Source organism: Grus americana, chromosome 1 (genome assembly GCF_028858705.1).
Source record: "Grus americana isolate bGruAme1 chromosome 1, bGruAme1.mat, whole genome shotgun sequence".
NCBI lineage: Eukaryota > Metazoa > Chordata > Aves > Gruiformes > Gruidae > Grus > Grus americana.
The window spans coordinates 36,627,663-36,653,859 of NC_072852.1; positions in this window are offsets into that span (position 1 = coordinate 36,627,663).

The window sequence follows — 26,197 nt, forward strand, 5'->3', positions numbered from 1 at the left end:
AGTCTTTCTCTCTTTAGGGGATTTCAGCAGGATTCTGCTTCCCTGAAAACAATTGTGCCATCCTTCCTCTTGATTTAGGAGTTGATTCTGAAGTTAAATATTAGACACAGCTACAGAGTCTACGAGGGGAAAAATGGAAGCATGTGGGGGCACATGGCTGAAGGCATTTAGCTGGAATTCACAGGATCTCAGTATAATCAAAGAACGAACTTCAGCCTTCAAGAAATTCTGAAAATTTTATCATGGAAACACCTTGTATAGTTCTGGAGGTACCCCACAAGTCAAGTGTTTATTGTTGACAGAGTTTCCCAGATCAGCACTTGCTCAGCCTTTTGGAGCCACAGCTCCAGGTGTTGGAGCCACATCTGGGCCCTGACCCCTCTGGTACAGCAGTGCCCAGCAAGCCCTGCGCCTTGGGTACATGCCACGTGCTCAGCCCAGCAGCCTTATTGTCTCTCCCTACTCCAGTTTGAATTCCTGTTCACTGCCGCTCCCATCGCCTCGGTGTGCACAGGACAGACCATCCCAGAACAGGGTGCACAGCCTTTATGTAGCAACCTTACCTCTTGCATAGTCCCAAAACGCCCTGGTCTCAGGGTGGGGGAGCAAGAGAATAGAAATACTCTCCAGATGTATGAATGCAAAGTCAGCCCTCAGATAATTTAATAACCAGAATAAATATCTGTAGAAGTCAGTCAGACTAGACAAAAAAATTACAGGATTCAGTTTAATATTCTGCGTTACACAGGTGTTCACTCACCCTGTTTACAGTGCCTATAAGGACAGCGTAGCTTTAGATATCTACACATTGTTTCTGCATCAAAGCACTCCCTTTGGGCAGTGCTCAAAAGGAAATAAAAAAAGAAAAAATCTTGTTTATTCTCATTCTGTGGCTCTCAGGAGTTTTTTACTTGTCAAAAGGTTTCAGTTTTCTCTTTATATCTTCTGCCGACTAGAGGTCTCCACCCATTCCTTGCTTTTGTCTTCTCCCCTCTTCCAACCCCCCCCCCCCGCCAAGCTGTACTTTGCCACTGTCATAATTTCAAAGCCCTTCTGCACCTTAAAATCAGTCAGAGGTTTAGACTTTGGCACTGCTGTTACTACAGCAGTGCTGCTGAACTCTACTAGATGTTTAAAAGGACATAAATATTTACAGCTTGGAAAAAACCCCAAATTTTCAAAGGTGTCCCATTAAGAAAGATACAGATGTCTCTGAGTAACAACAAAAAAAAGAATGTCAAATAAGCAGTTAAGAAAGAAAAAAAGCAACAAACAAATTGGAACATCAGCTATTTAAAGTTTGTTTCAGAAGTAAAAACATCATGTGTGAAAGATCTCTTTGAGGTCTAATGTCAACTGAACACCGACTATCTGATCTAGCAGTTGCTCCATGACGGTGGTTTTATAATCTCCTATTGAACTGGAAATGCATAAATGAGCTTAAATGACCTTAATGAACTTCTGTGGTTCAGGGCCCAGTAAAGTTTTGACCTAGACAGACAGTGATTCATTTTAAGTTTCATATTTGGAGCCCAACTTCTTGAAGACAGATAGAAGTAAACCTCAGACATCTTGATATTCTACATTTATTTAGCTTTGGGAAAACGTTTTTCTCTTAATACCTATTTTGAAGTTTCTGTGAGTTTATATACATGGTCAAATTGGTGTGCTTTAACAAGTAAACTGTACAGCAGCTAAGGTGGATTAATTAGAGGGATACATAGTCTTACCCAGTAGCAAATAAAAACTAATTTTACCTGGACAGAAAGATATTTTGTAATAGATACTTATTCTCTTTTCCCCTATCAGTTATATGCTTGGATTTTAATTTAAAAACCCTAATCTTTCAAATTGTATGACTATATTCTTTTACCATATCTCCACCTTTAAGCCTCTTAAAGTAAATCTTGTTTTATCATAAGAATTAAAAACAGAGACAAGAAAAACTCAATTTTGGTTATTTGTTGCATATTATTCAACATGAGCCGGCAGTGTGCGCTTGCAGCCCAGAAAGCCAACCATGTCCTGGGCTGCATCAAAAGAGGTGTTAACCAGCAGGTCAAGGGAGGTGATCCTGCCCCTCTACTCCGCTCTTGTCAGACCCCACCTGGAGTACTGCGTCCAGCTCTGGGGGCCCCAGTACAGGAGAGACATGGAGCTGTTGGAGAGAGTCCAGAGGAGGGCCACGAAGCTGATCAGAGGGCTGGAGCACCTTTCTTATGAGGACAGGCTGAGAGAGTTGGGGTTGTTCAGCCTGGAGAAAAGGCAGCTCCGGGGAGATCTAATTGCGGCCTTCCAGTACCTGAAGGGGCCTACAGGAAAGCTGGTGAGGGACTGTTTATCAGGGAGTGTAGTGACAGGACAAGGGGTAATGGGTTCAAGCTGAAGGAGGGTCGATTTAGATTAGATGTCAGAAAGAAATTCTTGACTGTGAGAGTGGTGAGGCACTGGAACAGGTTGCCCAGAGAGGTTGTGGATGCCCCCTCCCTGGAAGTGTTTAAGACCAGGTTGGATGGGGCTTTGGGCAGCCTGGTCTAGTGGAGGGTGTCCCTGCCCATGGCAGGGGGGTTGGAACTAGGTGATCTTTATGGTCCCTTCCAACCCAAAACATTCTATGATTCTATGATACTCTTCTTCATTCCTACATCCTTCCATTTACCTCATTGCAAACAGGAGTGAGGTCTACTTCTGCCATACAGAACTGAACAGTGTCAGCTGGAACCTGCTATTCCCATAATATTGGCTTCTTTCAAGGCACATTGTAAATATGCATGTGGATCCTTGTTGTTTCTTGAGGGAAATGCCTATTTGTATTCCTCATAGTTTAACACAGGTGATAGGACATCATTGAGACAGATGGCCAAAAAACAGAAAGATCAGGAAATTTTAAACAGAATCTTCCAAAAAGGCATATATAAATCTTTTTCCTAATATCAGTGGCCAGCACACATTACCACATTGGTGAGTACCTTGCTGTTGGTCTGATAGAAGTATGTGTTGTTCTCCTTGCTGAGATGTGGCTGGGTGCTCTGACAGGGTGTATCTGAAACACTGAATTAATAATAGATTCTCAACACTTTGATGAATGTATAATAAGTGAACTGTCACTGCAATCATAGATTTTCACAGTTCTCAAGTTCTGTAAGAACTGCTTTCTGGAAATGCTCTTTGTTCTAAAGTAAGAAAACTGATTGTCAAAGTGTGTGAATCTTGTGCTAATCTTTTTTCTTCTTTTCTTTTCTTCTTTTCTTTTCTTTTCTTTTCTTTTCTTTTCTTTTCTTTTCTTTTCTTTTCTTTTCTTTTCTTTTCTTTTCTTTTCTTTTCTTTTCTTTTCTTTTCTTTTCTTTTCTTTTCTTTTCTTTTCTTTTCTTTTCTTTTCTTTTCTTTTCTTTTCTTTTCTTCTCTTCTCTTCTCTTCTCTTCTCTTCTCTGCTCTTTTCTTTTTTCTTTTCTTTTCTTTTCTTTTCTTTTCTTTTCTTTTCTTTTCTTTTCTTTTCTTTTCTTTTCTTTTCTTTTCTTTTCTTTTCTTTTCTTTTCTTTTCTTTTCTTTTCTTTTCTTTTCTTTTCTTTTCTTTTCTTTTCTTTTCTTTTCTTTTCTTTTCTTTTCCTCTCTTCTCTTCTCTTCTCTTCTCTTCTCTTCTCTTCTCTTCTCTTCTCACTATTCCCTTTTTCCTTTCCCTTTTCCCTTTTCCCTTTTCTTTTCTTTCCTAAGTTTTTTTCTGCATTTTATCTTTGAAGTCTGTTTACCTATGATAAGTAAAAATCCAGAACAAAAAAAGTGTTTACTCATACCAACTATTTGGTCTACTTTGCACATAGTGTAAAAAAGCAAGAAGAGAGCTTTATTAAACAGTCTTGGATCTTTTCCCAATGACACTTCATGCTGCAGCCCAACACATAGACATTAGACCATTATAACGTGGGTAAGAAATGAGAATATTTTAGGTCTGTTGAACACTGTGAGTATTTCACAGATGATTAGATTAAACTGCTGAAACGCAGGTGGGTTTGTATGCTGAGAAAATCCAGTGTTTAGTGGTCCTCAGATTCTTACTTTCACCTCTGCAGTGTGCTCATCTAGTGAACAAAACAAAGCACACAGCCTGCTAATATGTGATATCATTATATTTATGCTGCTTTGTTTATAAGAGAATGCTGCGCTTTTTTTTTGTTTTGGTTTCGGTTCTGATTTTTTTAAAGGAAAGCGTGTTTTAAATAGCTTGGGTAAGCAGCTTTTTAATTAGGCAACTCCCATACTACACATACGAACAAAGAAAATGCGTAACTAGTAGCAACGGTGATTGTGTGGAAGTAAAGAACACATTTAAGGAATAAGCTGAGTAAACGAACATAAATTTTTCACAGGCAATTCACAGAATTGTCAGTAAAGAAGCAAGCTCTCCAAATCTCTTTGAAGTGAACATCAATCTCTAAGAAAAAAATCCAAAGATCATAGAATCATAGAATCACAGAATCACAGAATGGTTTGGGCTGGAAGGGACCTTAAAGATCATCTAGTTCCAACCCCCCTGCCATGGGCAGGGACACCCTCCACTAGACCAGGCTGCCCAAAGCCTCATCCAACCTGGTCTTAAACACTTCCAGGGAGGGGACTCCACAACCTCTCTGGCCAACCTGTTCCAGTGCCTCACCACCCTCACAGTCAAGAATTTCTTCCTAACATCTAATCTAAATCGACCCTCCTTCAGCTTAAACCCATTACCCCTTGTCCTGTCACTACACTCCCTGATAAACAGTCCCTCACCAGCTTTCCTGTAGGCCCCTTCAGGTACTGGAAGGCCGCAATTAGATCTCCCCGGAGCCTTCTTTTCTCCAGGCTGAACAACCCCAACTCTCTCAGCCTGTCCTCATAGGAGAGGTGCTCCAGCCTTATGAACATCTTTATGGCCCTCCCCTGGACTTGCTCCAACAGCTCCAGGTCCTTCTTATGTTGTGGGCACCAGAGATGAATACAGTACTCCAGGTGGGGTCTCATGAGAACGGAGTAGAGGAGTAGAATCACCTCCCTCAACCTGCTGGTCACACTGCTTTTGATGCAGCCCAGGACATGGTTGGCTTTCTGGGCTGCAAGCTCACATTGCCAGGTCATGTTGAGCTTTCCATCGATCAACACCCTCAAGTCCTTCTCCTCAGGGCTACTTTCAATCCATTCCCCGCCCAGCCTGGAGTTGTGCTTGGGATTGTCCTGACCCACGTGCAGGACCTTGCACTTGACCTTGTTGACCTTCATGCGGTTCACAGGGGACCATCTCGCAAACCTGTCAAGGTCCCTCTGGATGGCATCCCTTCCCTCCAGCATGTCGACCACACCACACAGCTTGGTGTCATTGGCAAACTTGCTGAGGGTGCACTCGATCCCACTGTCCATGTTGCCAACAAAGATGTTAAACAGTGCCAGTTCCAGTACTGACCCCTGAGGAACACCACTCATCACTGTTCTCCACTTGGACATCGAGCTGTTGACTGACTCTCAAATCCATGTCTCTCCAATTTAGAGACAAGGATGTCATGCAGGATAGTGTCAAATGCTTTGCACAAGTCCAGGTAGATGACATCTGTTGCTCTTCCGTTACCCACCAATGCTATAACCCCATCATAGAAGGCCACCAAATTTCTCAGGCATGATTTGCCCTTAGTGAAGCCATGTTGGCTGTCACCAATCACCTCCTTATTTTCCATGTGCCTGAGCACAGTTTCCAGAAGGATCTGCTCCATAATCTTGCTGTGCACAGAGGTGAGACTGACCGGCCTGTAGTTCCCTGGGTCTTCCTTTTTTCCCTTCTTAAAAATGGGGGTTATCTTTCCCCTTTTTCAGTCAGTGGGACCTTCACTAATCTGCCACCACTTCTCAAATATGATGATGAGTGGCTTAGCAACTTCATCCGCCAGTTCCCTCAGGAGTTTTTGACTTTGTCCCAGAGTTCCTTGTTCATGCATGGGGGCCTCCTGGTGTTTGCGCCTGACTTCCTCTTTGCTGGGATACATCGCTCCTGAGCTTGGAGGAGGTGACCCTTGAATACTAGCCAGCTGTCTTAGGCCCCTCTTCCCTCCAGGGATTTGTCCCATGGTAGTGTACCAAGAAGGTCCCTGAAGAGGCCAAATTCTGCTCTCCTGTAGTCCAGGGTAGTGAGCTTGCTGTGCACCCTCCTCGCTGCCCTGAGGATCTTGAAGTCCACCATTTCATCGTCACTGCAGTCAAGGCTGCAGATAAACTTGGTCTTTTAGCTTTTAGTTTCCACAGAGACAGTCCTGCAGTGCTGATCTAACAGTCAGCAATATGACGTAAGAAAACATCGGTTTTCATCTGTTACTTTGAGATGTTAGGGTAACTTTTCACAGTCCAATGCACAGAAATAATTGAAATATTTCTAAGTGTAGTAGTTTTGATCTCCACCATAATATCATCATCTTCTGGAAGAAGATTCTGTAATCATAAATCTAAGACCAAAGGAGCCAGAAGGAAACCTAGTGAAACTGATTCTGGGAGGAAAATCACTAAGTTTGCACATCCTATTATGGGGAATATGCAAACATTTTGGGTGATCACTGGATCATGAAAAAATGACGATCACAAAAAATACATTCCTAGGAAAGGAACCTTTGTTTCCACTGCTCATAATTACTTGCTTTATCCACCAGCCAGAATCAGCCTGGTTTTGCTTGCTTTCTCAGCACCCTGACTCTTGCATTTTGAGCCTCATAGCAAGGAGGCAGTATTTCTGAACCTGTGAGTGTCTGTAGTTAAGCACTCAGCCAGCCTTCAGGACAAGAAACTAGAAAGTTGATCAATACAGAAGAATAAGCAGGTAGAAGTGCCGTCAATGTCAGTGTTAGTTTTAGGTGATTCTGGATTTAGGCAACCTCAGGGCTGCTTGTTTTCTTTTACTAGCAAACTCCCAGTGACTTCTGTTTTGCAAACAGCATTTTTGGGTGTTCAATTTTTCCACTTTTTTTTAGGTCTTTTTTCCTCTAATTGACCTTTTGAGGTGGGTAACAGATGGGTTTGCATTCTGGTATCTAAGACTTAAAAATAAGATGTGAGGTTTCTTTGGATCCCCCTCATTGTGCCCTTACTCCTTCTGTTCTCATATATGAAAAATATATCTCTAAACCTTACAGACTTAAGCTTTTTAACTACTGTCTGATACACATGTTTGTAAAACATATTTATTTGTTAGTATAAAGATAGTAGGACAAGAAAGTATAATGTATAAGTAATCCTAAAAGTAAAAGAAACAAAGACTACTTCACTCCTTTTACTTCAATCGGGGAGAGTGAAGACAACACTATCACAAAGTTTGATTTGTGAGTTGGTTTATTTCTATTTAGACTTAAATTTTTGTTATAATTAAAATAAATATATATATATTAATTCTTGGCTGAAAATCACTGGTCTGAAAGACAGGTAAGAAGATATATAAGACCATATATTTAAAAAAAAAAAAAAGAAATATGCTATCAGGGTAAAAAACTTTCTGAATAGGCTCAGATGCTCTTTTCAGTATTACTTTAGGTGTTATAAAAACTTATAAAAATTCATAATGAATCAGTATCTTTATTCTGATTCATTCTAGGTGTGTTAATAAGTTTTTATAGATATGAAAACAGATCTATTTATAGATCTGGAAAGTGTTGCTTCATATAATTGGGATAAATATTTCACAAAGAAAATTTTATTATTGTTTGTTTCACCCACAAATTCCTAAACAATATTCATTACAATGTTGAGTTACCATATCCAGTAATAATGCCCAAAAATTATTTTGGGATCAAAGAGGCTAGTACATTATGTAAAGAATTCTTTTAGACAATTTTAAGCATTGTTACTAAATGGCATGGAAGTCCAAATCACTTTTCTATAACATGTTAGTGCCCAAATGACAGGACTGTAAATAAAGTTCATGCTTCATTTCTGATGATATTCAGAAACACTTGCAGTAGATTTACTACTCTTTCATCAGTTTGGTCACCAGTCTTGACCTACAGGCCACAGTTCAAGCTGTTTTATTTTTGGCTGAGTCAATAAAGAAGATATTAAATCATATGCTTTAATTTTTCACAGTACTTGGACCCCATAGAGTTTAGAAATTACTTCTAACTTTTGCATTAACTCCAAATATTGCATTCAACATTCATTACTGTAGTGACTTCATTTTGTAAATGATCTGTATCATACTTTTCTGCCACTTATGGATTTATTTTTATTTTTCATTTATAAGAAAAACTGGAAGTAGCTGTTAATATTCCAAGAGGACTGTGGTTTAAACCCAGGAGATTGCTCTTAGCAAGTTGTACATTGAGAAAAAAATGAATACTCAAGCTGGGCTGTTCAATTATTTCATTCTTGAAAGCACAGTGATTCACTTGATCTTTTGGGAGTAAATTTTGGGGAAGGAGATACTAGCTCCATGCCTGAATATGCATTTTGCTTTGCTCCTAGGAAAAAGAATATGAGGTGTGAAGAACAAATTAAAGCCATTGATCTCATGGAGAGCTTTCAAATAAAATACTGGTAAAAAAAAAATATTTCTTTTGCACAAATACCAACCAGATGAATATCCAACCCTGGGCTTCTGCCATTGTGTGAGACAGAATATGATGTTTATCCAGGTAATTAATTTCCATTATTCTCCAAAATCTACTGATCAGAAAAAAATTCCATTTAAGGCTTAGCACCATAATGGTTTATTAGAACCCATGCTGTTAACAAGCAAGGATTAAAAAGATGAGAACCATACAAGGGAAAAGAGAGCAGAAAATTTAGCTGGAAGTTTGGGTGTGAACATTTAAAAGATCTTCACCTAATCTCTTTGTTGCAAGAGTTGGAGTCACTCACATAAATATTTGAAAACAATCTCTTCTGTCAGAAGCAACTGCAGTCAGGGAGGAATATGAATGTACTGACTCCCAAGGAGCAAGATGGACATCAATTTGGCTTACCTAGAAAAGATCCCCGTAGTATAAGACAGCTACTCTGGAGTCTCTGCTGGTGGGCCTTCATGTTGATTATGGTGTTGATTCAAAACTTTTCAAACATCGCTTGTCTTTTTATAGAGTACAATTCAAACTACTTCATCCCAGTCACCTGTTTGGTGTGCTGTTACTTATCTTTGTGTGTGATTTCACACAAATACTACTAGCTATCTAGTTGATGAATCATGGGGTTTACTTATTGGTCTGATGCATAGGCCCATCAAGTCAAATAATTTATCCTACATTTTACCTAAGCCTGCAATATCATTAAGTCACGGTAAGTTTAACTTGTGTTTCAGAGATGTCTAGTATGGAATTTTCTGGTTTTAATGTTAACCAGACATACAACAAAGTAAGAAGTACCGTTGACATTGTAGGATTCAGGATATTCTACAGCAGGCTGGGAAAAAGACATGTTCTTATCTCAGGATTGTTCATCTGATTCAGTTAACCGAGTATAAAATAAGTCATGTAGAAAGACTCAGTTGGGTTTCAGTTCCAATTAGAAGTTCATGTTCAGGTTATGATTGCCCTGAAATTTCAACTCAGGTTAAAGTCATATTATCTTATTTTGACTAACAGATTCATCTAATTCAATTAAAAAAATTGAAGCAGTTTTGTGTAATGAATATAACTTTATTTCATAATTAGGAACAAGGAAACCAGTTTGGAGAAAATAAAAACAAAATTAAAACAATTCTGCTTCATTTGAATGAATCCAAAGTAAAACCTATTTTTAGATATTAGAATGTGCATTAACCATTGGTGGAGAGATTGGAGGAGAAACACTTCCAAAATCAAAATCTTTGTGCAAAATTCTGATCTGAGGGGAAAAAAAATTGCTAATATCTATAGTTGTAATGAGACAATAGGCATAGAGAAATAATGGGGGCAGGGATTCATAACTTAATGTACTAGATATTAAACATTACACTGTACTACGAATTGATAGGCTTGATAGGGTCCACTGAGCCTCTTATTTCATAACTACTGAATAAAATATTACCAAAACCATATTTACATCACTAATGTATTTTCTTTGTGAATTTTATTTAAACACTTTCCAGATAGAGATGTGAATGTACTGAAATTCAGAAAAAAGAATTATTAAGAAGTAACAAAAAACCAACATTTTAAGGATATTCTAATATTGAAAGAAAAAAAAAGTTTCAAAATGTTATGGCTTTTGGCACCAGACCAAAAGCAAGAAATATCTTCTCATGACATGAAATCCAGTTTTCTGAACTGCTTTTCTAACAGGACATGGAGATACTCTTGGGTATATGTGGATATGTGTGTACTTCATAAACTATCCTTTGCTCCCTCAACCTTTGTCGTGTACCATTCAGAATCACCAGCTGAAAAGAAATGTGTGAGCTATGGTAAACCACCAGAGAAGACAAGGTGTTAGAAATGTTTTGTGAGTGTTTGTGTCATGAATGATATGGCTATTTGTGGCAGATATTTTCCAATTTGCTTAAGATAAGAATCTCCCTGAAGCTGGCACTTGTCAGAGGACCAGAGAACAAACTTGTGAATTTGCTCCTTACAAATGACAATTGTGAAGATGTATACGTAATTTTAACTATTCCTTGGATGTGTAAATCATGCTAACTTTCTAAGGATGATACAAGAGTAGATTAAATTTGACTGTGGCAGTTTAAGTCAATCTAATTTGGTTCTTCTGAAACTCTGTCCTGTATGCAGTACCTGGATAGTCATCATGCAGTTCTGCTTCCTGAACTGTTTCATTGCAAAGCTGGATGAGCACCAAGATAGTTCTTGCAAGTGCTATCATAAGTGAGGGACAGGATAACCCATCTGAAGCAGAAGTGAAAGAGCAGCAATGAGAGTCTAGATCAGCTTTTAGACTTTGCCCATGGAAAATTTATTTTAAAATATAATTTTAAGGGCAATCAAAAGGCTTAATTTTTAGAAAATCAAAGTACCATGTTTTGATTTCAGTCCTTCTAGGAGGAAAAAAATAAAATTGAAATGTATAAATTTATTTTGAAAAACTAAAGATCCAAATTCTCCTCTCAAAATGTTAAAACAGGCTAGGGAAACTGAAACATGAAGAAGTGATTTGCTGAAGGGCATACCCAGGAGATAACAGAAAAATGAAGAATAGAGCAATTTTCCCCAGCCCCTCAGTATGAAATCAGTTGCCTGTCCACTACAAATGGTACCTCCTTACAGTGCTAACTTCAACAACTCCAACTTTCAATATTTTCAAGCTCCAGTTAGAGCCTATTTATGCATTAGGAGATTTTAAAAAGCCCAGTTTCTGACAGGAAGATCTCGATGACTGATATATATGATCTTTAACTGCTTTCATTCATCCTAGCAAAGATGAATGCCAAAATTGTGCTTCCATCATCCTTCCAAATGACAATTCACTGTAATCAGGTTTCCCTTGAAAGATTTTCTCCTTTTTGTTCAACTCTATGGGTGAGATTTCCATTGAAGCCATAGGAAAAATACTTTGCATCATTGCTGTTTCCTTTTGAAAATACAGCTAAATTACCTGAGTAATTTTTATAGATTTTATTATCCATGTATTCTCTCACTTCTTCATCACAAACAGTTATAACACAATGCAAAATAACACTGGTATCTTATTTTTTTCAAATGGAAAATAGTCACATTTGGTTTTTAAGTTACTTTGAAACAATATGCCAAAATTTTTGCTAAATCTACTGTTTTCCTAAAGAGAAGAAATATCTTGGTACTTTTATTAAATGACTAAATCATCATAAATTGATCTGAGATGTAGTTTCTGAGGCAGTTATTGGTCTTTTTTACAGATTCTAATGAATGCATGATTTTTAGAAGCCTGTTCTCTTTTTGTCATCATAGATATATATGTATATTTTAAATATATTTATAGAGAGAGGAATTGAAAAGAACAATAATAATTCATTTTGAAGCACAATGGTACACTCACAACACAAAGTTCTCTTTTCAAGACTGGCACAGGTATTATGAATAGCCTAACCATAATAGAATTCAAATTTAATAAATGTAAAAGTGATTGACAGTGCATACTCAGCATTATATATACAAAGAAATAGTTTGTTGCTCAAAATCCCATTTAAATCTAGACTGTCTACAAACTGGCTTGCACATTGGTTCAAATTACAGGCAAATCCTAGTGTTTTTGGGTTTTTTTCCCAGTTCTTTCAAGCTACCAGTAAATAAATTCCTTCATGAACTTGAAAATGGTTTGAGCTCAAGTCTCCATCCTATCTCTGCCTTGTTGGACTACTGTCTATCATTCAGGAGAATGAAAGTCAACAGGACTGTGTGGTCATCACTAGCCCATAGAACATGCAAATTGTTCTCCTAGACTTCAGGAGTACAGAAACTATGTCTAGACTGTCCCTATTAAATCTGAGGAAAAACAGAATTCTTGTAGAAGACTGTATATTGGTTTCACAGACATTTGAGGTGGGAGAATACTGTGAAAGCAAGCAATGCTGGAATGACTTTGACTAAAATGTAACAATTCAGAAATCAATAACATCTCGCTTTTGTGTTGTATGTTTATATGGACTTCATACTGCCCTCTCGTTGTGGTGTCAGACCAAATGGTAGTGAGTAGGCTAAAGAGATTTGGACATCAATGCATTTTAATCACAGATATATCCAGTTTTACTAATCACAAAATATCCCTGTCCTGTGCAGGAGATGGTGCAGTGAGGGAGAGAAGTCAAATGGCTTAGCATGATAATTTCTTATATGACCACTCTGTCCCTTGGGAGAGATGGCACAGTCCCACAGAGAAGCTGAACAGGTCAGTGTGGTGGTTCCTACTGAGATGTTCCTGGTCCAGGTGTTGGATCACAAGGTTTTCCTGGGCCCTTTTCCACTCTCTGGGCTCCCTGCAGATTGGAGAGAAAGTCACATGTCCTGCTGCAGGGTCATAGGTCTTCCCTCTTCAGAGTCTTTCCAGAAACTCTCAGTGACCCCAGTAAGTTTAAGTTTCCTTAGTTATAAAGACTACGTAGATATACCTCGCTAGTGATTAGTCTTTTCAAATCACACAACGTGTCCTTGTTGATGCTTACAATCTGTTTTTTCTGGGTACTTCTGGATACTTTTAAATTTTTTGATGATCAAACAGGTTGTTTGTATAGCTTGGATACCTTCTTGCTTAAGCACACCAAAACTATTCTGTTTGATATAGATGGTTCATCATATTTCATCTACTGTGGCTATAGCACAAAATTGATTACTGATTGCAGTGGCATAACCTGGAAAATGGCAGCATTATATGTCCAGTCACATTTTTTGGCACAATTATTACAGAATGGTTTCCATCAGTTTCTCACAGAAGCTGTGAAATGCATGGGAGATCACAAAAATGTATGATGTCATCCAGACCGAGAGAAAAGGGGGTAATGTTTGAAGGCACGAGCATCAAGTCCACAGCTTAAATAGGTGTCAGTAAAGCAGTTCTGATCCTTAGTGGTCCTTCTTGGTTTCACAACAGTGCAGGAGACAATATTGCTCTACCTCATCCTTGCGGGTTAAATGGCTATTAGGCACTAAGAGAAAAATTGCCGGAGTGTTGTTGGTACCAATGGCTTTGAGCTGGTGAGTTGCTCCCAGACTTGCTATGTGTTCACATGTTTCTGTACAAGGTAAGAAGCAGTGATTTCTACATGGATGTTGATGGTTTAAGGTTGGAAAGAAAGATTCTAATACAGGGTAAGCCAGAGGTTCATCTAGGTCCATGATGCATATGAGTTCATGAAGTGTCTGAAAGAGTAGAATACAACTTCAGTTAAAATACCTAAATTCAGGTTTCTACACAGAAGTTGTTTAGCACAGATACTATTCTAAAGATCTAGTTTATACAGTCAAAAGAGTCTAGGAAGAAATTTAGCTGCTCTGCCAGAAGTATTTTTCTGGTAATCTAAATGACTGTTTAAACTCCACTGACCAGATCCTCATTGATTATAAATGGAACTTAAGCTCATTAATAGACACGTCCACCTAAATGCCTTAATCCTGACTTAATTCCTACTCTGGGGACTTGGCTTAGTTACCCACACAAAGACATCTGTGTTTGTAAGATATCTAAGAGATGGGGCTGGTGATACAGATGACAGAAGACCCATGGAAGGCCTGTGCTCTTCTTGATAGGCATTTGGAAGCCATGACAAGATACCCAGGACATCGCACAGGACACTGAACCTGTGTTTAGGCAGCAAAATCAAGCCCTGGCTTCCATGAGCTGAACACCACACAGAAGCATGGGATACCTAACAGACCTACAATGAGCACACAAGCAGTGAAAACGAAAGGAAGAAAAGCTGATAGAGTGAACTCTAACAGTTTAAGCTACTTGCTTCAGAAAATTAAAACCCATATTTAGCAAAACTAGAGAAATTGAAATGATTCCACTGCAGTTGCAAAAAACCACCAACCTGTACTCAAATATATCAACCATGATACTTTTCCTCATATTCCCACTGTTAGGCCCCAATGGTAACATCTAAATAATCAAGGAACAGAAAGCTATAAGATGGTTCAAAATGATCACTAAACTGCTTTTGTAGTATTTGGAATGAAAAGGGAGAGAACACGTGATGGAAAAAAGTAATGTCTAACTTAAGCAGATTTCTACTGACAGATCATGCACTGGGCAGACCCCTTATGATTGGGGTGCAATTTCTGGTGAAAAGTGAATTCTTCACAAAGTGTAGCCACATCCAAAAATCAGAACATCAGCTGGGAACAGTGATTCAAGAGCTGATTTATTTAAACTCAGAGCAGAGACCTGAACCTCACCCATCCAAATGACTCGGCTAAACAGTCAGTTATTTGCCATTCTCTCCTGCACTACGAGTAACCAAGTCTGTATTTGTAATAATTTTTAAATGAAATTAAAATCTTTTTTTCCAACCAGCTTATTAATCCTCTTCTTAAATAAGTTATCCTTTAACATTTGTTGCTAATTGGAGAGGACAAGACAAGCATTTGCAAAGCCTCTCTAATGGTAACTAATGTTACCAAGAGAAATTAATAACAATATTTTCTCAAAAGAAATTCTAGAGTGAGTTCTGCAAAGTGATTCTGAGTGAATCTGCAAAGGCAGATTCTGTGAACAGAGCTGGCTGAATGACTGGTACAGAGTCTAAAGGGAGTCACCTGTGCTTTTCAGAAGCTGTGTATCCTCAAAACTTTACTTTCAAATAGATGAGGATAAAAAGAAATGCTCTGAAAATCGAGTTCTCACATAAAGAAGATTATAGCTAACCTGAAAATGTATTAGAAAGAGAAGCCTGTCCTATATTTTTCTGAAGCTTATATTGTTAAATTGATGTCAAATTCTTCTGTAACTAGCCCAGAATGCATTCATACTGAACTTTTATTTTATTTTGTATTAATCTTTACTCACCTAATGGAAGATGTTTAAATGTAATTAACTTGTACTATAATAAAGAAGAAAGTTAATGTGGCCACCTTGAAAGCACAGTATTCAATATTTAAAGTAACTACCAATAGCCTTGAGGTCTATGAAACATTTTTTTCCTTTAAATGGTACACTTGTGAACACTTACATTATTTTACTCTTCAGTGCAGAAATGTTGTACCAAATTACACTGTAGAGAGTGTTTAGGATTTGTTGCATTAATTTCTTTTCTTGGTGCACTAGTATTTCCATGTGGCATGTATCATAATAACAGACACAAAAGAAATATGATCATTCTACCACTAAAAGTATTATAACTCTGAATGTCACAAGAAAATTTCATATATATTTTTGAAACTTCTAACCTGTAGGCTCCAACATTTGTTACTATATGTATTGGGTTTGCATGGCAAGGTTTTGGTAGTGGCCGGGCTACAGGGGTGGCTTCTGTAAGAAGCTGCTAGAAGCTTCCCCCATGTCTGACAGAGCCAATGCCAGCCGGCTCCAAGACGGACCCGCTGCTGGCTAAGGCCGAGCCCATCAGCGATGGTGGTAGTGCCACTGGGATAACGAAGTTAAGAAGTGGGGGGTGAACTGTACAACTGCAGTCAGGGAATGGAGTGAGAGTGTGTGAGAGGAACAACTCTGCAGACACCAAGGTCAGTGAAGAAGGAGGGGCAGGAGGTGCTCCAGGCACCAGAGCAGAGATTCCCCTGCATCCTGTGGAGAATACCATGGTAAGGAAGGCTGTCCTCCCACAGCCCATGGAGGTCCCTGGTGGAGCAGATATCCACCTGCAGCCTGTGGAGGACCCCACGCCAGAGCAGGGGGATGCACCCAAAGGCAGCTGGGACCCCATGGGAAACCCACACTGGAGCAGGCTCCTGGCAGGACCTGTGGCCCCGTGGAGAGAGGCACCCATGCTGGAGCAGGTTTGCTGGCAGGACTTGTGACCCTGTGGGGGACCCACGTTGGAGCAATCTGGTCCTGAAGGACTGTGTCCCGTGGGAGGGACTCCATGCTGGAGCAGGGGAAGAGTGTGAGGAGCCCTCCCCCTGAGGAAGAAGGAGCGGCAGAAACGTGTGATGAACTGACCACAACCCCCATTCCCCGTCCCCCTGTGCTGCTGAGGGGGAGGAGGGAGAGAATTTGGGAGTGAAGCTGAGCCTGGGAAGAAGGAGGGGTGGGAGGAAGGTGTTTTAAGATTGGTTTTATTTCTCATTATACTACTCTGATTTCACTGGAAGAAAATGAAATTAATTTTGCCCAAGTCAAGCCTGTTTTGCCTGTGATGGTAATTGTGAGTGATCTCTCCCTGTCCTTATCTCAACCCATGAGCCTTTCGTCATATTTTCTCTCCCCTGTCCAGCTGAGGAGGGCAGTGATGGAGCAGCTTTGGTGGGCACCTGGCCTCCAGCCTGGGTCAACACACTGCATTATACTAAAATACTTGACATAAAAGTTTGTGTTATCCAGTTACTTGATTTTTAAATACTAACTAATCATCAAATTTGATAGGACATAAAGGTTCCTAAATTCAAGACCTAACACAATATACTGTAAAGTACTTAGAGTTGATGTCTTTGCAAATGCAGGTAGTGTTGCCCCTATTACATTAAAGACATTATAAGCATTTCTCTTAGCTATTTCTGCTGGGTTAAGTCTGCAAATAAAGCTGTAACTGCATAAATAGTCAGAAGCTATTTTTATTTTTGACTCCAACTTGGCTGATATTCTCATTATTCTTATGTGTATAATAAGATGCTGCTTATCAGATACACACAGAATGTTGTTTTTTCAATTTTTTTTCACAAGAGATTCTTTTGTTACAATATATATAAACACTTTTCCAATTCCTTTTTACACTATTTTAATATTTGCTTTAAAGAATGATTCAGCAGTTCAGTCTTTTAGCAGTGATTTGAAAAGCTTGCTAGCTGCCGAGTCTCCAGACAAGGTAAGGTAAAAGGGATTGTTAGAAAGGGAGCTCAGCATTTGTTGTGTGTCTGAAGATGAGCCCTTGGACTGTTAAATTGAATTTTTTCAAACCCAATTTAGGTAGTTAATTTTAGTATTTGAATCATATTCTTTAAAACAGATTTTTAAGGGATTTGCTAGCTATTGTAAGTTTATAACTATAAATGCAATTTACAAAACTAAACCTCTCCAGCTGTTCTCACTGACTGTATAAGAACCACAATTCTTTTGAAGTAAGAGTCTGCAGTGAATGATTCTGAAAAACTGAGACCAATGTTTGGACCAGTTGTGATACAAAGAATTAGGCCTTGAGGATTCAGAGTCAAAAATACAAGCAGAGTACTGGCCCTCTGATGTCATCCTAGCTGTTTCTACCCGACAATCAAAGAATGTCTCGTTGCAAATGTCTAGTTGATCTCACATTACCCAATGAATTTTTGTCACATGACTGATATACTGAAATAAGGTGCACAGTAAGGATGAAATCTTACAATGATACAGGAATCATAATGAATCCTTGATATCATACAGAGTGGAATCTGTTAAACATACAACTTCCAATCTTCCATGTCTGCACAGGAAATCAGATGTAGAGACAAATCTTTGAGAATAGGTGATGAAAATAGAAAATATTGTGTATATCTGTGTAAATTCATAAAGGTGTGAGGGTGAGGGAGTGGCACAATGTGAGTGATGTGTAACAACCTATTGAGATCTAAATCCTTAAGAGAGAATACCATGTATTAAAAATGGTGAAAGTAAATCCAACATTATGCAACTAAAACTTTTTATTAAGTTCTTATGAGCTCTGTAAGTCTGGAAGAGCTGTTGAACAACTGTTTAGGAAATCAAAATAAGTAAGCCTGAATTACCAACATGATATTATACCTTGGAATACCTGTATGGAATTTAAGCTAAGAATAATACAGAGAAAAAGGCAATTGATATAATTTCTCTCCCCTCCAGTCTCAGTTTGGTCTCTCAAATCTTCACAAATTTTTTAATTCTGTATCAATAGGAGTCAGTTGAAAGAATTAATTTATTGAATTCAACATATGGTAACATCCATAATGTTTTTGGAAGAAGCCTCCTCCTCAAAAATAAACTAAAGAAAGAAATCAGGAAAACTATTTTGCCATTGTTACTGTAAGCAATCACTAATTGTATGTGCCTTATAGGAAACCAAAAAACCTCTACAATGAGAACAGCCTTGCACATTAGAAAGAGGTCTGTTTTCTTGTCTCATAAGAGGGTATGTAATTTGGAAAGTTTCAATCTATATAATAGACTTTTTTTTTTTTTTTTAGCTTAAAAGAAATATAACCATTTACTTTGAAATTATGCCGTAGTAAGATTTCTTGAACATCTCTTTCCAATGACTTTAGGATACTGAATAGAATTTAAGAGCGCCTATCTTTAGCAAATGCTCCTATGTTAAATAAAGCAAGTACGTATTCATAATATGTATTTGAGACACTTAATAGTCTATAAGAATTTAGTACATACATTTTAAAAAGTAGGTTTTGTGTATGTATATGTACATGTGTGAGCATTATACACATATGTTTGACTGGTTAGAAGTGAAAGAAACAGTATTAGACACATCCCAGGACAATCTATATAAACAATGTAAATTGACTGTTACATTATACACTATGACACCATACAAATTAGTTCTTGCATTATGGCAGCCCTGATGGTCGTCAGCAGGTCATGATTTATCTGTTCTAAAACCTGTTTTTCTATTAGCATTAAAATCCGTGATTTAAAACAATATTAAATTAAAAATTAAAATTCTCGAGTTATCTCTTAAGGCTTAAAGACAGAAAAAAAATTGTCTTACCTTTACATATCATGATTTTTAAGAAAATAAGAATCATCCTATCTACGTAGCAGTATCATAGGCAAGTGATGACAGGATCTCTTTGATCCCTTGGCTGAAACTCAGTTTGAACAACATACACTGTATCTTGTTTCACCTGTAGACAACTCTGGTGGAATTTAAATTTCATGAACTCATATTCAGATTCACCACCCAACTCTTCTGCTTTATTGTGATCTTTAGGTTTTGTTGTCTATTTTTGTTTATGTGTGTTCAATAATTTTAAATTTACTTCCATATTTTCCAGTTCTTGCAAATATGTCCGGTTTGAGGCCAGAATAGAAATCAGGGAGGGAAATAGCCCAGAATAAGAGAACATCAAAGAAAAACAGTGAAGCAAATTCTAACAACATGAGATCTAGCTACTATATATTCTGATTTTCCAGCTATCTAAAAGAAAACAAGTTTTTATTCTCCAGCATGTTTTAAAAATAAGGATCTAGTCAGGGAAGTGATTCTACTTAATTTTCCATTTAGTCTCATGCATATTTATTTTCTTTTCTTCAGTTGTCTCCATAAATGGTTTCTGTCTCAGAAAATGAGACTACTGGAATATACTAAACCTGTATATATGTCTGACTATATTTGATAAACCCAAAGTACAAATGTAGGGTTCACTGTAAAAAAAAGGATTCCATTTTGACAGAACATAATGTGGAGGCTTAGTTTTCATCTGCACTGGGAAAAAGATGAGAACTTCTGAATTGTTTCTATTGCCTGGACACAAAGCAAAGGTATGAGCGCCAGACATTTATTTCAAAATTATTTATTAAAGATGATAGTCACTCAAGATATGGGAGACCTTGATTCATCTACCTCTCCTCTGCCATGAAGGAAATTGAACCTTTTTCTATTCCTGCCATATTGCAATTATCACCCTACGATACATTCCCAAATGGGAGTGTCACACCCATTTTCTAGATTCCACGCTAATCTGAGCAGTGGGCCTAGAGCTCTGTGAGCAGCCGTCATTGCTATCCTCCTGATTCTTCTCATGGTTTTTCAACAACAGTTTATGTTGGAGCTGAATTTTCACAAGACTTGCTACTCCATCCAAATTGCAAAGCGGAGCCAAGACAATTTTCAATTATAGTCTCAGTAATTGGTCAGTGACTGCACATCATTTTATTTGTTATTATATTCAAGATATGTTTGAAAGATTTTTATGTTCATTTACTCAGTTCCATCTCTTTTCCAATGAACATCCACTTTATAATTCTCTTTTTGACATTATTATTCTGCAAAAAGTGAAGAATTTCCCATATGATATTCTCATTTCTCAATGCATCTCAGAGGCTGATGAATCAGACCCCTTTTTCTTTACCAAACAGGCTGTGTCTTTCTAAATGTCTATCTACAGTCCAAAATGCCTCTAGGGAGCAGGGAAAAGGCATAGACCACTGGTAAATTGTACTCGTGGTTATTTTATGGGAAGACATCAGACATTGTGACAGAAATCACTGTAGGAATACAGATAAGTGAGCTCGACCCTACTTCCCCTTTGGCTTTTGCTAACCATTTTCCCCGATGTTTTTCTTTCTTTCCTTTTTGTCCAGTAGTTGTTATTTTCAATTTTATAATTATATTTTATAAAAATCTATAATAAAAATAATAATATAATTACATTTTATAATTTTATTTTTTAGTAACACTAGCAACTGCTAACAACTATTTACACTTAAAGAAAGACAAGAAAAAAGCAGGTTGACACTGATTTGCAATATACTCAATTCATTACATTAATGTATTTTATGACTGTAAAAATGGGGTTAGGTTAGAATATCACTAACCAGCTACTATCCAGATACTCTCCTCAGTATTATTCTCTGAAATACAGTACGAGCTGACAAATCCATGTGTTTATTTTCCCTTGTTAAAAGTAGATGAAGACAGAAAACCAAAACATTCTTCATTATTTTTATCCGCAGAATAAAATTTTTACAAAAATCTGTAAACTAGAAAACTCTTAAAAAAAAAATTAAAAAAAAAAAATTTCCAGTAGGGAAGATGAAGTTTAATATTCTGATACAAGTCAAAGCCACCTGAAATATTTTGTTTACTAAGCCCCATCAAAATGTTTGTTTTGAAACAGTTTGACTTTAGGCCAAGTCAGTCTACTCTGTCAGCACCCCACAGAGCGCAGTGCATTTTTGGTGTTTGCATTCTCGGTGTTTGCATTCTCAATTAGATATCAAGCTTGCTGTTTGGACGACACTTGCACTGATATATCTTGCTGTCTCTCATCTTGCCAACTCTGGTGTTACACTTAACACAGAAGTGACATGACAATGACAAACCACAAGAGCATCAGGAAACGGTCATGAGAAGACAGTGGTCCTCAGTGCATGGCAAATGGCTTTTCATGAGGGACTGTGGGTGTTAGAAGACAAAACTGAATAATGATCTGGAAAAAAATTTCCCTAGAATCATAATTTACTTTATGAGTTTGGCATTTAAAATGTAAATAAAATATCTGGTTCTATATTTCTCATGTACACAAATTCCTAAAGACAGCAAGGGAATTTCAGATGAAAAAAGACTGTTGAAATGTTTTGCCTCATAGAATAACTATATGTTTTGCTACATGAAAAAAAATTAAGCACACCACCACCTATAGTTGAAAGTTTTTTACAGTTTTGAATGTTTCTATACAGGAAAGAACTTATTTTGTCACACAAAAGCTACAAAATCTTGCTTCTTTTTCTGTATAACGTCTTCTCAACACCTTATGTAAGTCACAGTATATTGCGGAATTAAATTCCACTTTGTATTATTATGCAACAAGATGCAGAAGCTGTATAAATGCCAGTTGTTTTAACTGTATCAAACCATAGATTTGAGACCACTGGAAAACATTTCTTCTCCTAGCACACAAACATCTCTGAGATTTCCAGAATGTTTCTGTTCTGCATCAGATAAAATCAGCACTTTCACATCAGTATTAAAATGTGATTCTACTTTGTCATTCCTTTCAGAATAGAGTTGTGTTGGGTTTGCGTGGCAAGGTTTTGGTAGCGGGGGGGCTACAGGGGTGGCTTCTGTGAGAAGCTGCTAGAAGCTCCCCCTGTGTCTGATAGAGCCAATGCCAGCCGGCTCCAAGACAGGCCCGCCGCTGGCCAAGGCCAAGCCAATCAGCGCCTCTGTGATAACATATTTAAGAAGAAGAAAAACAGTTAGAGAGAGAGAGCTTTTGCAGCCAGAGAGAGGAGTGAGAAGATGTAAGAAACTCTGCAGACACCAAGGTCAGTGCAGAAGGAGGGGCAGGAGGTGCTCCAGGCGCCGGAGCAGAGATCCCCCTGCAGCCCGTGGTGAAGGCCATGGTGAAGCAGGCTGTCCCCCTGCAGCCCATGGAGGAAGGATGAGGGGGTGTAGAGAGTCCACCTGCAGCCCGTGCAGGACCCCACGCTGGAGCAGGTGGAGGCACCTGAAGGAGACTGCGGCCCGTGGGAAGCCCATGCTGGAGCAAGTTCCTGGCCGGACCGGTGGACCCGTGAAGAGGGGAGCCCACGCCAGGGCAGGTTTGCTGGCAGGACTTGTGACCCCGTGGGGGACCCCACGCTGGAGCAGTTTGCTCCTGAAGGTCTGCACCCCGTGAGAGGGACTCCATGCTGGAGCAGGGGAACGATGAGAGGAGTCCTCCCCCTGAGGATGAAGAAGCGGCAGAAACACCATGAGATGAACTGACCGTAACCCCCACTCCCCGTCCCCCTGTGCCGCTGAGGGGGGGAAGGTTGAAGCCGGGAGTGAAGTTGAGCACGGGAAGATGGGAGGGGTGGGGGGAGGTGTTTTAAGAGTTGATTTTATTTTCTCATTCCTCTGCTCTGTTGTGCCTGGTAATAAATTAGATGAATTCCCTCTCTAAGTTTGGTCTGTTTTGCTTGTGACGATAATTAGTGAGTGATCTCCCCCTGTCCTTATCTCGACCCACAAGCATTTTGTTATGCCTTTTCTCCCCTGTTTAGTGAATGAGGGGAGTGAGAGAGCGGCTCTGGTGGGCACCTGGCCCCCAGCCAGGCTCAACCCACCACAAGAGTAAAACAAATAAAGCTCAAGAGAAAAAACTTCAGACTAAGCAATAGCTTTGTGAAGATCATTCTCACACTGGTTACAGGACGCTCCTGTTCAGTGTCCTACTCTGTCCATCTTCCATGTCCTGCAGAATACCTGAGCTACTGAGCTGGTCTCTCTTTTGGCATTTCTCCTTTGTCAGGCAACTCTATTTGGGGTCTGAGAAATTATATTTAAATTAATCTTTTGAAACAATGTTTGGTTGTTGCAGTGAAAAGTTTTAGTTTTAGCAAATTCAGATTTTTAAGAAAAATTCCTATCCTATTTCTCCTTAGGACAACATATTATGTCATACCTCTCCAGAAATGAAGGCATGAAATGGCAGGTAAAATATCAAGAAGTGAATGCTTAGCATTTTGAGAGTGTTAATTAGATGCCTTCGTGCTTTCTGTGTGATGAATATTTTGCCAATGGTTGCTAATTATTATAGCAATTAGGTTTAATAAGTCAGGAATTTCTCAAGCTTAGGTCTTCTGGGTTACACTTTAGCCAATAGGGAATGGGTGTTAATTAAGGACAAAGAAGAGAAGAATTAAGAAGATTTGATGGGTTTAAGGAAACAGCAATTAAACAAAGTGCTAGAGTGATTTGCATATTTTAATAAGTCAAGAACTCTTGGATGTTCAGAAAAAAAGTTGTATTTTCATTACTCAGTACAATTTTTCCAAAAGGTCTTTTCAGATTTTAACACTTTGTCTCCAGAAACATAAGCTTTTGGGTACTGAATGTCGATTTTAAAGTCTTTATTATTAGTGCTTGGAAGCTGGTTCTATATGTTAAATAGATAGTATTGGTATAAATATGAGCATTAATAGAGCTTACTTTTATTTACAGAGAACCAATGTATTCTGAGTATGGCAGCTTACATGAAGGGACTGCACAGGCTACCTCACTTGCAACTGTGACATGCTACTGAGCACCCAGAAACTCTAAGTCCTGTAACAAGCAGATACATAGACATCAGGGAAAAAAAAAAAAAAAGTCCTTCAATAGAAAAAGAGTTAGATCATTCTGTTCATCAACATTCAGTGACAGGACACTGTCAAACCTATCGATACTGTCTTTATTTTCTACACAAGGAATAAACAATCCAACCATTGGTGTTAGGAAGACCCACCTCAAATTAGTTCTAACGCATTAGAAATAGCTCTGAACAGACTAAAAAGCACAGTGATGTGAACAAAGAGTATATTTACCTCTTTGTTCCATGAAACAGTTCATTACACCTGGACATTTTAATTGTCTAAGACTTTGTAGCTTAGGAAAAGGTCTTATGAAGCTCATTGTAAGGCAAACTCAAATAGCATGCTCTGCAAACAGTATATGTTCAGAACAAGCTGATCAGCACTGAAATGTTAACAAGTAGAAGCTGATCTGGATGCAATTCATGCCAGAAGCACCAGCATCTTAATGATTATGCTATTGTATGGCAACTTAACATTCACAGTACTAGATTTACATGAGCCAAGAAGGGTATAAACTGTTGATTTATTCATCAGCTAGTGAGGAGTTGATGTGAGGAGCTGATCATTAGTGTCCTGAGAACTGCAGGTCTATTGAAACCCACTCAAAGTTCAAACATCAAATTGCTCAAATTATTGCTCACATGCCTTGCTAGGGAGTAGGGCAATGCTTCCATGGAGCTCAATATGAGCCATTTTTTTGGGGTGGGTGGTCAATCGAATTCATGAAGAATTGAGAAGGAAATGAGGAGGAGTAAGAGACGAGGAAAGAGATAAGGTAGGTGTGAAGTTTCCATGTCTATGGAGCAGAGAAAAGAGAATCCCAGTACAGTAATTAGACAGTATTATACAGTGTTCAGTGAGCAGGAAGGAGGAAGGACATCTGTTTGTGCTCCAACAAACCCAATGCCAGTTTCACCACCAAAATTAAACAAAAATGTAATTATGTGTGTGTGATTGCATTTGTAGTCGTAATAACAGAAGAATCCTCATTTTCAGTAATAATCCAGGCAGCAAACACCTCACCTTCTACTGCTGTAGCCTTTAAATTGCCACTTGACATGGAACGGACTGTCATAGGAAGTTCTAATGTAGCAACACAATAAGAATAGGCATGACCAAAATAGCACTGCACAAAGTTAAAAGTTATCATTGATTGATAGAAATAATAACACAAACCCACTAGCAGTCACACAGGCTTAGCCATCTGCTGCTACAGTTACTACATTTTTCTTTTGTGGGGCTTGGGCACTAGCAAATATAATAAAACATTTGTTCCATTTAGAAAGATGCAGTTACAGTAATGTTGCCATAGGCAGAATAATAATAAAACCACCTTCCATCTCTCCAGTTGCTCTTTAGCTGCCCACAAAGTAATTTCTATGCATGTATTATCATTTCAAAAGTGATAGCTGAAAATTCAGACTCCACCAGAAGTCTTCATTTCTGAACCTCGCTTATCGTAAATAATATTCTATAAATAATCATTTTTACATAAATTATCACATTTCTGAGGTAGCAGGTGAAAATGCTTTCTGCTGACCGAGTCGATTAATTGGGAGATGCTTAATCAAAGCAAGCCATAGAAGAAATACCACACGTCCTTACACAGTGAAGATGGCAGAAATGTACTGCCTAATCAGATAAAATTTAAAGATCTATATATAGAATTTATGGAAAGCAAACTTGTTTTTTCATTTCAGTGAAACCTTTTCATTATGGAAAATAAAAATATCTCCTTTAAGACCACTTTGTAATATCTGATTTCAAACTTCTTTGAATATCACTGTTATTTCTCATTTCCCTTTCACAGACCTTCCATGAATAGTTCAGTGTTCCCTCCTGGAAATGAGAATTTGGACATCAGTTGCCTGACCTGAGAGAAATCTCT